The sequence below is a fragment of the Delphinapterus leucas genome, chromosome 3 (genome assembly GCF_059928025.1).
Source record: "Delphinapterus leucas isolate spDelLeu-1000000601 "Yukka" chromosome 3, BTC_Dleu_Yukka2, whole genome shotgun sequence".
In the NCBI taxonomy this organism is placed as follows: Eukaryota; Metazoa; Chordata; class Mammalia; order Artiodactyla; family Monodontidae; genus Delphinapterus; species Delphinapterus leucas.
In genome coordinates this window covers 163608808-163624042 of record NC_143131.1, presented here as the reverse complement: position 1 = coordinate 163624042, position 15235 = coordinate 163608808, and the positions used below count along the sequence as shown (strand labels likewise).

The following is a 15235-nucleotide window of genomic DNA, read 5'->3' as shown; positions in this document are numbered from 1 at the left end:
TATTACTTTGTTATTTATATAACCTAATGGAATATGAGCATGGAAAGAGCAGTTCTTTTGAAGTCTGTGCTTAATGGTTTCAAAATACTTAAGCAGGTTACAAACAAAGTCTTGAATTATGTATAGAAAAACATAAATTTAAAAAATTAGGCAGAGGAATATAAAATCTATGAGGATTATGGTCTTGGATCACTTTACAAATACATTTACGTTCTCATTTCACTTAAAAAAGACAAACAACATGGAAATAAAAGACAATGCATTATAAATACAGTTTATACAAGATAAGTAAATTCATGTTAAGATACAAAATAAAACAAAAACAAAAACCAAATAACAGTAAATGTAGCCCTGCTTCAAATTATTGTAAAGTGAATGACAGTTAAAATAGTACATCTATATCAAACATTTTTAAATGACTCCCCTCTTTAAATTATTTCTGTCATTAATTGACCGGTGAGGCCAGTCATAGTGAATAAAAAAAGACTACTCTGTCCAAACTAAACATAATATATGATACCAGATGTCAAAATTTAAAACACTTTCCTAGTACCTCTTCTTACTGGTAAGCCAATTTCTTTCTTTGTGCCCATTCTACCATGAAGGCTTGGCCATGAAGTTTGTTACCTCAGGTAAAAATAGAGCAAGTTCAGCACAGAATAACACAGTCACGATTCAGCTTCAAGTCTCAATGCTGACTTATTTTTTTTCCTATTAGAAAAAACTTATCTAATACCCTATGTCAACAACAATATCAGAATCTCAAAATTCCAAGGGATCTTGTACCTAACAAGGTAGAAGGCAGTGTTGGATTAAAGAATATATATTAATTAGATGTGTATTTTAGTTAGTGGTCTCACAGTCATTTATATATAACTTTTAAAAAAACCTCTTCTTGCAAGAGAGGTACCTAGAAAATTATTTTGCTTTGAAGGTCTGCTTTTTAAATTGCATGGTGATGCCTCTTCACTTGCTAAGTACCCTGAAAGTTCTTCCCTCTGAAAAGGATTTGCTAGCTGTTGTTTATAGCTAAGGAAAGAGAGTGGCTTGATATGTTTAAGAAGAGAGTAGACATGAGATACTGTCAGGTCTGCACAGGATTGGAGAGGGATCTAGAAGGCCTGGTACACCCCCAGTGGAATTGCTGAGGATTGAGAGCTAAACTTCCTGGGGAGGCTGAGACCACCATGGTAAGGGAATAGGTAGCCATGGGATGGACGCCTTGACATGAAGAGTCTATGCCAGGACCTGGAAAGCAGGCATTTCAGATGCTCTCAGAGCATCTGAAGCAAAGAAAATCAAGATGGAGCCAAGTTACTGCAGAAAGGGAACCACTGTACTCTGAAAAGACCATGAGTTATACCAGCTTTAAGCTACTTCAGCAGCAGGTAGAGCAAGATGTGAAACCATGACTCAGAGTCTAGTTAAGATCACTTATGGTAATCTAGAATTTATTATAAGTCAGGAAGAGAAGAACATGCAGACCATAGGCCCCTTTGTCAAATCTCTGGGCACAGGTAGGTATCCCCGTGCACCTAGAGCGGGCCTGCATTGGGAAGGAAACGATGGAACACCCTTTGAGATGGGATGAATAACCTTGATAGTAAGTGTGAACTATGACTTCACTGAGTATTCACCTCATAATGAATTACATTCCCTTAGGAAGTTTAAGTTTTTCTGAAGTACACTTATGGAGGAATAAAGCATCATATTTTATTCTTTCCACATTTGAGTGGGAGCAAATACAGTTTTTACATATATATATATGTATATATATATACACACACACATACACACTCAAAGATATATACATACAAATCTAAGAATAGAAAACTAAAGTATCTGGGAGGAAAACCATCTTGATCTCTCTGCAGAGAAAAAAATATTTGTTCGATTGATTCTATGGAAATTGGAATGAATGAAAATGTGTAGCTCTAAGAGTCTTCGTTTTACTTATTAAAATGATTTATGAACAGTTTTGAAAAACAGAAACTCTTTGGTATACACCCTCAGAATGTTTTCAGACAGTCATAAGAATTCATGTCCCAGAGTTAAATTATTCTGATAGATGTAAATATCAATATCAAAGAAGTGCAGAATAAAAAATTCTTACTTCTTAAGTGAAAATGGGATATTGAGGCAGTTAACAGCTGAGGGTAAGACGGGGGAACCCATCTTAGATGAGGTGCACAGGAAAAGTATCTCCAAGTAAGAAACATGTCAGGCAGGACAGAAACATGAGAAGGGACTAATTACAAAAGGAGCTGAGAGATAGAATAAAGAAAAAGAAAAGAGAAAGGAAGACAGAAAGGCTGATAGGAAGGCATTCAGGTTAAAGAAAGGAAAGGAAGGAAAGAAAGGGAAAGAAAGAAAGAGAAAGATTCTTCCTCTGGGGGAAAGTGTGAGGCTAGGTGTTGGAAAAGAGATCGGAGCACAGAACTAAAATAAGAACAGAGTAGCTGCAGTGAGACGAGCAAGGTGGAAAGTGACACCAGATGACACTGGAGCAAAGGTCAGCAGCCAGGACATGGCAGTCATGAGAAGGCCTTGCTGTAACTGCAAAAATGTAAGAGCTGTTCATTTTTGAAATACCAAATGTCTGACAGGGCAAAAAGAAATGAGTTCTTTGCCATGATTTAAGAATTCTGTGATCACACTTGCCTTCTAAAGTACGAAAATCCTTTCTATCACAAACACTTCTCACAAACACTTCTCCACTCTGTCGAGCTATGATGCTCTTCCTACCATCAATTCCTAATAATGCAAAGATGCCCAGTGTACGAGCACTGTAGAGTGTGTGTGTGTGTGTGGTTTCAGAAAATAATAGTGTTTTTTTTTTTTCCAATAGGAACGAGAATGTTTTGAGGCTCAAGAGTCTAGGCACACACAGTTCAACGGATTTACTTTGGGTCATACGCCTGGTCTACCACCTAGATCTACTTTACCATTTTCCTAACTGTGGTCCAGAATAGCCACAGGCCATGAGTTCTAACAGATGTGATTTCCTCCTGTATTTATAATGACTGCTTCCATATTTCTTCCTCTTCTCTTATAAACTCTGCGTCCACAGTCTAATCCCCACCCTCCTTGGAGTCAACTAACAAACCTATTTCATACTCTATTAATGATTCTTTCTTTTTTCATTTTTCCAAATATCTTTTCCAAAGCAGAGATTATTAAATAAATTATTTCCCAGAACACTCAGAAATGATTGAATTAATCAGAAAGTTTTAAGTAGAATTGATTTCTGAGGAATACACGAATTTCTGGAAGGGGGCAAATCATGATGAGTTCCTAGACTCTTTTGCAAAATTTGGCAGTTCATAAAATAAATTAGAGGTTTCAACCTGTTTTCTGAGGAAAATAAAACAAAACAAAACACAGTAACTGCAAGCACTATAAACTCTTACAATTAATAAAGTTTCCAAGGTTTTTATTATCTTTATTTTATTTCTATTATAAATAATTGTAAAATATAATGTACTATGAAAGTCCTTTTGTATTCATTAATTGTATTTATACTTAATAACCACTGGAGTTCCCTGATATTTAATTAGATTACTTATTTTTCATTTTGTTAGGTCAGATTTCAGTATCTAAAAGATGAGTGGGGTAGCTGTAACTTCTACTAATGAAGACATTGAGTTTTTGGAGACATTTTCTCTAACCCGTTTTCCCTCAAGTGCTTTGCTTAAACTATTTTTCCAAAGTAAGATAAACTTTTTCAAAGGCTGAATTAGGGTAAGTTGAGACAAACGTATTTTATTTCAGATATCCAATGAAGAATATATTCTTAAAATTGCCAGCAGCAGTAAATGACATACAAACAGAGCAAACAGCACGCTGAGCCCCAGCAAGTCCACCTGTCCTTTGTGTGCATTCTTTTCATCTTTCCCACAGTCTTTAGGTGTCGCTAAAGAGGCTCCTAATAAATTGTTATATAGTCTTAGTATTCCAAAAATTGCAAGGAGGAATCATCGATGTCAAGAATTCTTTGAAAAAGCTACGTAAGAACCGAAGGTTGACACACTCTCTCTCTGAGTGTGCTTCCCAACAGGAAGCCAATGTGTACTGCATGCCTAGGCTTCAGTCCAAGCAATTATCTCTTGGCTAGAGTCAGGATGAGCAGAGATCCAAGTGTCATCGCTAGATGACACTGAGAAGAAAGTGGCATTTGGTGGCTGAATCAAGCAAAACTCTGATCTTTGATTCATGGTGCTGTCTTGTATCCTGGGATGAGCTAAGAAATTAGTGTGTTCCCTTTCATTTGTTGAAAGGAGCAGCCAAGTCTCTGTGGGTGATATTCTGTTAGGAACTGGAAAATTCACTACACCAGAAATGGGCAGCCATCCTAAATTTTCTATAAGATAAATTAACTTGGACAATATCATTGGAACTTCTACCTGGGGTGATCCAAAAGTAATGATAATTTCGATCAAAAAGTATAAATTCAAGTGTATTTGAGTTAAGAGGGCTCATAATCACTAAGAGAAAAACAACAAAAATATTTTCCTTCAGACTATACTACAAAGCTACAGTAATCAAGACAGTATGGTACTGGCACAAAAACAGGAATATAGATCAATGGAACAGGACAGAAAGCCCAGAGATAAACCCACCCACATATGGTCACCTTATCTTTGATAAAGGAGGTGAGAATATACAATGGAGAAAAGACAGCCTCTTCAATAAGTGCTGCTGGGAAAACTGAACAGCTACACGTAAAAGAATGAAATTAGAGCACTCCTTAACACCATACACAAAAATAAACTCAAAATGGATTAAAGACCTAAATGTAAGACCAGACACTATAAAACTCTTAGAGGAAAATATAGGCAGAACACTCCATGACATAAATCACAGCAAGATCCTTTTTGACCCACCTCCTAGAGAAATGGAAATAAAAACAACCAAATGGGACCTAATGAAACTTAAAAGCTTTTGCACAGCAAAGGAAACCATAAACAAGACCAAAAGACAACCCTCAGAATGGGAGAAAACATTTGCAAATGAAGCAACTGACAAAGAATTCATCTCCAAAATTTATAAGCAGCTCATGCAGCTCAGTAACAAAAAAACAAACAACCCAATCCAAAAATGGGCAGAAGACCTAAATAGACATTTCTCCAAAGAAGATATACAGACTGCCAACAAACACATGAAAGAATGCTCAACATCACTAATCATTAGAGAAATGCAAATCAAAACTACAATGAGATATCATCTCACACCAGTCAGAATGGCCATCATCAAAAAATCTAGAAACAATAATTTTCTAGATTACCTGGAGAGGGTGTGGAGAAAAGGGAACCCTCTTGCACTGTTAGTGGGAATGTAAATTGATACAGCCACTGTGGAGAACAGTATGGAGGTTCCTTAAAAAACTACAAATAGAACTACCATATGACCCAGCAATCCCACTACTGGGCATATACCCTGAGAAAACCATAATTCAAAAAGAGTCACATACCAAAATGTTCATTGCAGCTCTATTTACAATAGCCCGGAGATGGAAACAACCTAAGTGTCCATCATCGGATGAATGGATAAAGAAGATGTGGCACATATATACAATGGAATATTACTCAGCCATAAAAAGAAACAAAATTGAGCTATTTGTAATGAGGTGGATAGACCTAGAGTCTGTCATACAGAGTGAAGTCAGTCAGAAAGAGAGAGACAAATACTGTATGCTAACACATATATATGGAATTTAAGAAAAAAAAAATGTCATGAAGAACCTAGGGGTAAGACAGGAATAAAGACACAGACCTACTAGAGAATGGACTTGAGGATATGGGGAGGGGGAAGGGTAAGCTGTGACAAACTGAGAGAGGGGCATGGACATATATACACTACCAAACGTAAGGTAGATAGCTAGTGGGAAGCAGCCGCATAGCACAGGGAGATCAGCTCGGTGCTTTGTGACCGCCTGGAGTGGTGGGACAGGGAGGGTGGGAGGGAGGGAGACGCAAGAGGGAAGAGATATGGGAACATATGTATATATATAACTGATTCATTTTGTTGTAAAGCGGAAACTAACATACCATTGTAAAGCAATTATGCTCCAATAAAGATGTTAAAAAAAAAAAAAAAAAGAAAACAGATCCTGAATTAAACGCATGTGACTCTGTTGCCTGAGAGAAGGCAGTGCTGATGATTTCACATATATATGAATGTAAACTGAGGCTCTAAAGTCTATGCCTGGGACCAGTCCTGGTGCTGCTCTGATTAAGGTTAAATGAGAAATCTCTTTCCCAAAATGGCATCTTTTAACATTTAATAAAAATTAACTGAAGTGCCTACTATATGTGATGTCCTATACTAAGTATCAGGGATTCAGAGGGAAACACAAATTACCCATAGTCTTTCCATCAAGGGTATCCCCTGTCTGAGGGAGGCGGACGTTAAGCATGTTAAGGCACAAATAAAAATCTAATTATAGGTGGCGATTAGGACTCTACTGAAAGGTGCTGGTGGGAAGTGAGGAGCTAGTGAGAACAAAGAAGTGGAAGTACTGTAGCTTGGGGCGGCAGTGTCTCACTCTGTAGCCAAAGCCCCACCTGAATTTTTTCGCCCTCTTATATGATCACCTTAACAAACTATGCAGTGACGTTTGGTGTGTTTTGAAGACATAGCTGGTGTCTTTGTATGCAATGTTTTAATCTGCCGTAGGGGTTTGCCATATCTGTAAACTCCACTACTAGGTCAAAGGTTCCTGACCAGCCTGCTTCAGATACCTTAATCCGAGTGTCTAAAGAGCCGATGAAAATATTTACTTCTTAATTTTGATATATTTATATACAGCAAAACCAAATTAATGTTCTGCTTAGCAAGAAACATCAACTGAAGCATAATTTAAAGTTTATGAGAACTTTTAAATAATGTCCTTGACTACTCAGCTTTAGAATTCGGCACAAATTATATTTTCAAACTCTCATAGCAAATCTAAACTTAATTAAAAGAATATTCTATAAAGCCAGTGATGACATTATGATGTCCAAATCCTATACCTTTAATATGTAAATAACTGTAAGTGTAGTCACATACTTGAAGTATGTTTTCTGTCAAACCCGTTCAGCTGCAACATGCATTTATTGTAGTACAGTGAAATAAGAAAAAAAATGTAATTATTGGTCATTCCCACCACGACAGTAGGAATCAGAGATATGGGAATAATACTGCTCTCTTGTTAATTCATAACACTCAGAAGCCTTATAGCTAAATCCCTGTGTGCCTCTTTTCCTATAACAAAATTTTAGAAAAGGATGATAAAAAGCAAATAAAAAGGGAATACAGTTTTCCCTTAACTTCAATCAAAGTTGGGTAAATGTCAACATTCTGGAAGAATCCAAGAAACACTTGACAATGGCAAAATGATCAAGAGTGACATAATCAACAAAATTCTACTTTTTTTTCTGTTCTGAAGTTTGAGGAGTTGCACTTACTAACAAGATTACACACTCTTTCGTTTTCATTAAAAAAATAAAAATAATCATGGATGATACAGAGGAGAAATTTACAATCTGTACCTTTTATCCTAAGTTACGCAGCTCAAGTTGCAACTGTCAGCTCCAAATATATTTTATAATAAGGGCACAGAGTTAAAATCTTGATGGACAATAATATATCAGGTTGCTATGGACAAAGAATAAGACATTTCCACTATGGCTTCTGGAAACAACCATTATATTGGTGGTCTTCCCTATTCGCCAAGATTAATCAAAAATGACTGTCTTATGTTTGCTTTACACAGGCAGACAAAATCTTTTAAATTCATGATTCAATGTTCAACATTCTAGTTGATTATTTTAATCACATCACACACAGAAGTACTTCAGTCATCCAATATTTCCCAGGAGGCACAGCCTCAAGTGCCATCTCTAATCTTTTTAGAGCACCTTCTTCTGCTGCCGTTCATTAATTAAACAGAGTTTTGCTGATGATTCTTTTGGCTGCTGTTCCCCTAGAAGCTGCCCGATCTCTTGTCATCATACTGTTTCCTTCATCGCAACCACACTGGTTCATCATCAATTATTTTCCTCCTTCAGAACTATTTTCCTCTCTTTGACGACTTGATAAATCTTTACAACCAAATTCTGCCTCACTTATTCAAATTACTTTTCTTCAAAGGCACTACCGCTCTGTCTTTGTAATCATTTCCTTATTCCCCAAAGGAGTTTAAGACTCCAACATCAACTACAGACATACATAAGTAAGTGCCCAGATTAAAGAGCAAAATTTCAAGCCAGGAGCCAAGTTTGATACTAATATCCGTGTCATTCAGAAAGGGTCAGGAACTGGGGTAGCAATAGTAATCTATTCATTTATTTTCATTCACTCAATGTATTCAGTGCTATAATTCATTCAGAGCTATATTTATTAAGTACCCGTGTTGTGTCACCACTGTTCTGGACACTCTGGTGGGCAAAACCGAAGTGGCATTTTTGGCAGATTGTGTTTCTCAACAGAGTCATACCCACATGTCCCTCTCATCATGTAACTTTGACATTTCCACCATAGAGGGATGAGGGCCTATGTTCTTTCCCCCTGAATGTGGATGCACTTGCAACTATGGCAGAAGTAACGTTATTTGACTCCTGAAGCTAGATTTACAAAGCCACACAGTCTCTGCCTGGTACTTCTGTGACACTCACGAGTGGCAATAAGTTACTATGTAAGTAGTCTGACTGCTCTGAGGTGGTAGCCATGCTGTAAGGAAACCCAAATAAGCAGCCAGCAAGAAATGAGTACTCCAGTTTTGATTGAGTTCACTACCAAAAGCCATCACCACCTTGCCAGCCACATGAGTGAGCCATCTAGAAAGTGGGTCTCAGCCTCAAGTCAAGCATGGAGCAGAACAAGTCATCCCCACAGAGCCCTGCCCGAAATGCAAATTCCATAACTACTGTTGTTTCAGTCACTAAAAACAGTCACTAAGTTTTGGAGTGGTTTGTTACTCAGCAATAGATAACTGCTACATCCCAGACCTCAGAATACTTACAGCCTACAGTGGAAGATACAAAATGTTACCAACTTACATCTCTATGACATACTGTGATATACACCCTGTTGTCATATAGTTCACTCTGTTTGGGTCAGTGGGGTAAGAACAAACACCCTAGGAAGCCACACTTCCAACTGAAACTTCACCTTTGTATGAAAGAGAAAGAGCTGTTTCTTCCTCATAAACTTCACTGCCATTTTCTGGAACACATGGCATATAAATCCAGGATCATCACGAGCATGAGAGTTATGTTTGCAATTCAGTTACAGCTCTAGCCAAAACCTTGACATTCAGAAGGCTCCACAAAGTCAAAGTCCAGGAAACCAGAAAATAATTTAACCCCTTTTGCCAGAACACTCTTCCTAAACCTTAATATAATCATGGACTATTAATCCCACTGCTGGGAAGCTTTCTTTTTAAACTACCACACCTGGAATCTAATGATAATGATGATGTTCCTACTCTATTGCACCTACTACTGATAATAATACATTTATTGATCGATTACTACTACTAAATATTTTACTAAGCATTGAGTATACATTTTCTCACTTAATCATCAAGTAACCCTATAAGATAAATGCTAATGTTATCAACGTTTCATGGAAAAGGAAATTGAAGCATAGTAAAGTGAACTCAGTTGCCCAAGGCCACCCAACGTGTGAGCAGTGGTATTGTGTTTGAACTCAGATAGCTTCAACCCACAGCCTGTACTCTTAACCGCTGTGTACACTGTCCTCTTTTGTACTACGGCAATGCCTTTCTCGGTTTACTCATCTTAACTGCCCAATTGATAGCAAGTTCCTGAGGGCAAGAATCAAGTCTTAGTCATATTTTATCTGTATAACCAATAATGAAGTGCCTGGTAAAAGTATGTTTGGTGCTATGTAAATAGACATTACATAAACCCATGATGGGATGAACTGTATAAGTCACTTCTCCTTCCTGGTAATATCCTTAACAGGAAGGTGAGGTGATTACAGTAGGTAGTCAGAAATATCCGTTTCAGCTCTGAAATTCAATTATTCTCTGACCTCTACTACCTTTTTTTTTTAAAAAAAAAAAAAACCCTTCACCCTTAACATTTTTTGAAATTTATTTTATTTATTTTTGGCTGTGTTGGGTCTTCGTTGCTGCGGGCGGGCTTTCCCTAGCTGGGGCGAGTGGGAGTTACTCTGCCTTGCAGTGCATGGGCTCCTCATTGCAGTGGCTTCTCTTGTTGAGAAGCATGGGCTGTAGGTATGTGGGCTTCAGCAGTTGTGGCACGTGGGCTCAGTAGTTGTGGCTCACGGGCTCTAGAGCACAGGCTCCATAGTTGTGGTGCACGGGCTTAGTTGCTCTGCGACACGTGGGATCTTCCCGGACCAGGGATCGAATCCATGTCCCCTGCATGGGTAGGCGGATTCTTAACCACTGCACCACCAGGGAAGTTCTGACCTGTACTACCTCTAAGTGAGGCAGGAACTGAGAATTTTCATTGCCTTACCCCTAGACTAGAAAATAAGATGTTTCATAGGGTTGTACTGAGACTGGCTTCTCCTCTTAGCATTGGGATTTCCTGTGCTACTTTAATGAAAGAGTTCATTCTCTACAGATCCTTGAGAGTCACTCAGTTGAAAGAGTCAGTCACACCTTTGTTCCTAGAGATTGGGGGAGAAACAGAAAATTCCTCAAGGCCCACAGGGCTTGGCAGTTCTTAGGGGAGACAGAGATCAAGGTTGGGATGCCATTATCACTCTTTGGGTCTCTTTGGTCCTCAGGAACGACCCATTCAAGGCCTCCTCATCACAAGGTAAGAGAAATGAGAAGCTGAAGCTCCTTTTGCAAGGTGGCAAAATGAACTCCACATTTTATAGCCTAGTTCTTGGAATTTGATGTATAAATGCTGTGGAATGCTGAGTCGGCTTTAGGAGGGAGATGATCTACCTCTGCTACCTAGTTTAATTTTGCTTTTTTGGGGGGGAGGGGAAGAGGAGGGAGGTATTAAGTTCATTGCCAAGCAAAATTACTCAGCACAACCCTCCCTATTTGAGCTCTCACAAATGAGAGGCATGGATCTCTGCCTCAGATTCTCTGCTCCACTTAGGTGTCAGAGACATCACATCAAAGCCTTTTACTTTTCCTCTCAGAAATGCTTGTATTTTTCCCCTGTGACATCTACTGACTACTCTCTCATATAATTTACCTGGACTTCCTGGGTTGTAATGTTTTACTATTTCCCCAGCAATGACTTTAGAAAAGCATTTTGTTACCTACAGGACACAGTTCATGCCCTCCTTTTCTTACTTATAGTCTTGCCAAGTTGTCTGTAAAATGAGTCATTTCCCTTACTCACTAACATGGTAAAATGAAAGTTGCCATCTTTGGCAGGGAAGGAAAATAGCCTAAATGGGTAGAAACCGTGTTTGACTAAAGGGTTAATATATGGCAGTTTGACACTACAGATATTTAAACATTTTCCCTGTCTGTAACCACAAGTATTATATTACATTCCTATTGGATCTGCCTACAGTAGTACTTGGCTCTCTTTTCTTCGTGTGTTAAATATACATTTCCTTTATAGCTAACAGTTTGGTCAACTCCTGGAATTTATATCTCTTCTATGAGCCTCACTGCTCTGTGATTTCCTGGGGACCACTCCTAGACTCATCTTACTACTCATCCTAGTGGACCCTTGTAAATATTGACCCTTGGTATCTGTCATTACAGTGATGATCGACACAAGCAGGCACTTCTGCGAGCCTGCCAAGACGACTCATTCTCCCAGGGTTACCCAACTGCCTTGCTCACATTGGATGTTGGCCAATTTCCTCCAAATCAATGTGGGAGAGCACCAAACTTCTATTTTTTGTCCCTCCTTTGTTCTTTGACAACAGCGTCTAATGACCACACTCTCCCTCCTCTGTTTCCATGGCTAGTAACCCTGAGGTCACTTTGACTCAGATTCTTTCTTTGAGATGAACATTAGTCAGACTGTTAGGAATTCATGTATGTATAGCTTGGCAAAGAGATATATAGAACATTGGAATGACAGTCACACACCGTCCTGGGCTTTTGGTTTCCCTTATTGCTTTCAGTCTGCCTCACTGTGTGGAAACACTGAGCTCCCTGCTTCTTTCTAACCTTCAATGGTTTGGTATCTTTGATTGCTTAGTCTCCTTATAAGATCTGAATCCACAAATCTCCTCTTTTACACCTGTCATGAAGAATTACAGCATTTTTGAAACATGCAAATAGTCTCTTTACTGCTTGGCCTCCTTCCAAACCTCTACCTTCCTTTCTTCCATTTATTCATTAGACATTTATTGAGCACCTATTATGAACTGGTATTGTTCCACATACTGTAGCTAACTTGTTCTACAAAAGAAATGAGATTCCTGGTGCTTATATTTCTGGAAGGCAGGGAAAGGAGGGACCAGAAAAAAGAATAAACTATAAACAAGATAACCATTGAAGAGATGAATTAACTAACAGCAATTATAAGGGGTAAATGTAATAGAGAGTGACTGGGGGCGGTAGGACTATCAAAGAAGATTTCCGAGTTCAGATGAAATGATCCTGAGAAGGAAGGGAAGAGTTCCATATTTAAAAGAATCTAAGATAGTAAATCTTAGAAGTTCTTATCACAAGAAAAAAAAATTGTTTGTAACTGTGTAAGGTGACAGAGGGTAACTAGACTTATTATAGTGATCACTTAGCGGTGTATACAAATACTGAACTATTAGGTCATACACTTGCAACTAACACTGTACGTCAGCTTTACCTCAATAACAAAAGGAGTTAGTCATGCGACCAATGTTTTACAATACGAACATATTTCGGGCAAAGGGAACAGCATACTCTGTGATGGGAAAAACTTAGCCAGACAAAAGAACAGAAATAATGCAATAAAAATGGTTGAACCAAGCATAAGAGCAGGAAGGCATTGCATCTCACCCATATTACCAAAGGTTAAACAAAGAATTAGTAACGATAAAGATGACACTGATCATTTACTTCTTCTATTCATTTGTTTCAGTGACACGTGAAGGAACTCAGCTTAACCCATTAGATACTGAACCAAAAATCTGTGAGACTGCAATCAGGCAACCAATTCAGTACATCTGGTTCTGTTATGTTACCTCAGCCTGTCCTTCCTTTCCAACTTTCTTTCATAAGAATATATCTTTGAATTCTACAGAAACATGAGTGTGGGATATAGCATAACACCAAATTTTGAGAATTAGGAGATAGAAATATATGCATATGTGTTCCAAGAAACAAGCACAAGACTATTTAGAGTTATGCTATTCATATCAGTCAGACGAACAAATGCCATTTATTCTAAAATGGATTAATTTTAGAATACTTACAGTAGAATAAATTGTGATACATTCATACAATAGAATGAAAATGACCAAGGTAATGCTACAAAAAAGAACATGAATTACTATCACAAATGTTGAGTTGTGTGAAAGAAGATAGACATAAAGGCATATACACTACTACAAATCAGTTTATCTGAAGTTAAAAGTACATTTAAAAACATCATTTTTGTTTGTTTTTGCGGTACGCGGGCCTCTCACCGCCGCGGCCTCTCCCGCCACGGAGCACAGGCTCTGGACGCGCAGGCTCAGCGGCCATGGCTCACGGGCCCAGCCGCTCTGCGGCACGCGGGATCCCGCCGGACCGGGGCACGAACCTGCGCCCCCCGCATCAGCAGACGGACCCCCAACCACTGCGCCACCAGGGAAGCCCTAAAAAACATCATTTTTGAATGCATGTGAATGTGTAAAACTATAAAGAAAAGCTAAATTATAATCATGACCCTCAGAAGAAGGGCAGTAGGGAGGGGGGAAGGAATGGAGTCAGAAGTAGGCTGGGCTGCTCAGCAAATCTGGGAAGCAAGCAATTATCCATTTCTTGACCTGAGTGGCATTACATACGTGTCTTTTTTCTTTTTTCTTTTTTTTTTTGATAAATCAGTGACCTACATATCTTTTATTATAGACTCATCCTTAAGGATACTAAATTTCACAATAAAAATTGGTTAAAAGTAGAGAATAACATAGTTCCTAGTATACACTAAATATTCCATTCATTTAAAAAGATGGTATTATTAGTTTGGATAAGACATTTCTCCTTACCTGGAGAAGGATTAGGTGAAATGTTTTCTAAATACCCTGATAGCTCAAAGGAAAAAAAAAAAAAACACACCTATTTTAAGAAACAGTTTAGGGACTTCCCTGGTGGCATAGCAGTTAAGAATCTGCCTGCTAATGCAGGGGACATGGGTTCCATCCCTGGTCCAGGAAGATCCCACATGCCGCGGAGCAACTAAGCCCATGCACCACAACTACCGAGCCTGCGCCCTAGAGCCCGTGAGCCACAACTACTGAAGCCCGTGCACCTAGAGCCCGTGCTGCACAACAAGAGAAGCCACCGCAATGAGAAGCACGCACACCGCAATGAAGAGTAGCCCCTGCTCGCTGCAACTAGAGAAAGCCTGCGCGTAGCAAGGAAGACCCAACGCAGCCACACATACATACATAAATACATAAATATACATATATATATATATTTATATATATATAAAAGAAAGAAACAGTTTAACCTACTGAGTCTACTAGCCTACTCTGTACACAGTTCCCTCGGTGTAACATGAAATCCAGATTTATGTTTGTACAAACTAACATTTGGAAATAAGCATTAATAAATAAAAAATATATTCATCATTGCTAGAGTAATTTAGATCTTACTGTGTGTTCCATAGCCATTGAATTTCTATTTTGCCTTTCTTTACATGTGCATAACTAATAGACTCATTGCAATAGTTTATGTCTGTTTTCCCTGCTACTTTAACAACTGAATGGAGGTAGGGCCCTTTCTTGTTTTAATGACTGTAGAATCCTTGGAATCTGCAGTACTATGTGGCACACAGCGGGCAGTGAAGAGTGTTCTGTGGTTCCACTGATTCAAGTTATCCTATCACAGGGCTCACGGTACTTTTAGAAGTGAAAAGTAATACTAGCTGTTAGAACAGATGCACGCAAAAAAAAAAAAAAAAAAAGAACAGATGCACGCAAATTCTCAGTGACGGATAGTAGCTTTACTGGCAGGGTCTGAAACAGTGGTGCTCCTGTGTCACTAGTGATGGGGGCACAATGAGAAATCCTGGCAGAGCCTCCATCACCAGCGACACACAGGAGCACCACCGTTCCAGACCCTGCCAGTAAAACTATTATTAAC

At 38.6% G+C, this 15235-nt stretch overlaps 1 long non-coding RNA gene across 15 annotated transcripts in view; it reads right to left on the bottom strand.

Annotated features, from left to right (window-relative positions):
• The window catches only part of LOC149749926 (uncharacterized), a 134272-nt gene that overhangs the window by 62464 nt on the left and 56573 nt on the right, over positions 1-15235 (bottom strand). The window lies entirely within an intron of this gene.